This window comes from Arachis ipaensis, chromosome B1 (assembly GCF_059453495.1).
Source record: "Arachis ipaensis isolate K30076 ecotype BB chromosome B1, ASM5945349v1, whole genome shotgun sequence".
Taxonomy (NCBI): domain Eukaryota; kingdom Viridiplantae; phylum Streptophyta; class Magnoliopsida; order Fabales; family Fabaceae; genus Arachis; species Arachis ipaensis.
Window position 1 is genome coordinate 111,656,057 of NC_142436.1, and position 2,336 is coordinate 111,658,392.

Sequence of the window (2,336 nt, forward strand, 5' to 3'; positions counted from 1 at the left end):
ATTAATAATCGTTATCTTACTAATTGAGCTGAACTTAAATAATCCCAACCTTCTCTTAGGAAATAATTAGGATTCAAAGGTCAACTTAATTAGTCCCTTGACTTTACTTTGCTCTGGTAAAGCTTGACCAAGTGGAGTTTAGATTCAACTTTCATTATTGTTGAGAGAGATAACTATGTTAGACCTCTAATTTCTCTACCTTGCTAAAAGTTGCTTTACAGTTATTATTTATCTTTAATTGCCATTTAATTCTATCGTCATTTAAATTGCTTGCTTCTCACCTTCTAAACCCTGATTACAGCCCTTATAACCAATAATAAGAACATACTTCCTTGCAGTTCCTTGAGAAGACGACCCAAAGTTCGAATACTCGGTTAACAATTTTTAAAGGGGTTTGTTACTTGTGACACCCAACACGTTTATACAAAGGGATTTTTGTCGGTTTAGAAACTATATCTACAACGCAACCGTTTCTATGAATTTCTTTACTGGTAGAAAACCCGACGTCAATTGTGTCTCCCTGGTTCTTGAAACTGGCTCGCACTTCCTCCTTGAACACCTTGTTGTCTTGAATCTCCTTGCCTATGCCTTCAAGTAGATTATCAATCCTTGAGAGTCTGTCATCAAATGATTGTAGATCGTAATTAGAGGTGGAAGGATGAGGTAAGTTATTTTGGTTTTGATGTGGATGTGGAGAGGTGTTGTTATTGGGGTGTTGATATGGTCTAGATGTGAAGTGTTGGTGGCTTGCATTGTTGGGATTTGGGCGTCTTTGATCAAGGCTTTGGTCTTGTTGATTTCCCCACCCAAAGTTTGGGTGATTCCTCCATCCAGGGTTGTAGGTCTTGGAGTATAGATCATGGTTTTGCCTAGGTGAATTCCCAATGTAGTTAGCTTGCTCCTTACTACCCTCTATTTCTTCATTCACTCCTTCTTGGTTTGTTGATGAAGTGGAGATTGCTGCTACTTGGTTCCTCTCCATCTTCTTGGTGAGGTCAGCCAGCTGCTGGGTAATGAGCTTGTTTTGGGCCAGCAGAGCATCTACATTGTTTAGCTCCATTACTCCTCTTGTGTTCCCTCTTTCGGAAGCATAGAAGTAGTCATTCTCTGCTACAGTTTCAATGACATCTATGGCCTCCTCAATGGTCTTCTTCTTGTTCAAAGATCCTCTGGATGAATGGTCTACGGCCTTCTTTGACTCATAAGAGAGCCCTTCATAGAAAATGTGCAGTTGCACCCATTCATTGAACATATCTGGTGGGCACCTCCTTGTTAGGTCTTTAAACCTCTCCCATGCTTCATATAGAGTCTCACCATTTTGTTGCCTGAAAGTTTGGACCTCAGCTCTTAGCCTATTGATTCGTTGAGGGGGTAAAATCTTGCTAAGAATTTGTTCACCACATCTTTCCAAGTTGTCAAGCTCTCCTTTGGGAAAGACTCCAGCCACTTAGCTGCCTTATCCTTGAGTGAGAATGGAAATAAGAGCAGTCTATAGGCGTCAGGATGAACACCATTAGACTTCACTGTGTCACATATTCTCAGGAAGGTGGTTAGATGTTGATTAGGGTCTTCTTGGACACTTCCTCCGAACGAACAGTTGTTCTGCACAAGGGTGATGAGCTGTGGTTTTAGTTCAAAATTGTTGGCATGGATGGTTGGCTTTTGAATGCTACTTCCACAGTTTCCTGGGTTTGGATTGATGTAAGAGCCTAAAACTCTTCTATCCTCCCCAGCATGATTTGCTCATCCTCCTCCGCCATGGTTGTGAGCTTCTTCCTCACGATGATTTTTCATGTTTTCTTCCATGTTTGGTTCAAAGTATTCCTCAAAGTGTTCCTCCTCTTCTTCAGCACCAGCTACACGTTTTTCTCTTGCCACCCTTCTTAGTCTAAGGAAGGTTCTCTCAGGTTCAGAATTAAAGGAAGTTGAAGCCCCGCTTCTTCTCCCTGTCATACAACCAACAAGTACAAGCAAAGAGAATAGGTGCAGAAAGTATATCTGTCAGAATTACTGTTAGTGTGAGTGATGCAATATATCAAACAGTTAGTGGGTTAGTAAAATGAATGGTATATAACAAAGAAAAAGTAGGGGGAAGGGAAAAAAAATTAACCAAAACAGAAAGTAAATGACTCAGACAGAAAATTAAATCAAACAAAAATAAATTGCTCAATCTAGTTATCCTCCAATTTAATCATTGTTGATGCACAATCAATCCCCGACAACGGCACCATAAACTTGATGCACGGAAAACTTGTCTCATAACAAATTTCCTTCGGCAAGTGTACCGAATTTGTCGTCAAGTAAAAACTCACAATAGAGTGAGGTCGAATCCCACA

General features: G+C 40.4%; 1 non-coding gene across 1 annotated transcript; it reads left to right on the forward strand.

Moving 5' to 3' along the window:
- Positions 1-1,247: 1,247 nt before the first annotated feature.
- LOC148577940 (small nucleolar RNA R71) lies at positions 1,248-1,354 on the forward strand. The gene has a single exon (XR_015903034.1). It is a non-coding gene; the product is annotated as a small nucleolar RNA R71 (small nucleolar RNA).
- The last annotated feature ends 982 nt before the right edge of the window (positions 1,355-2,336 follow it).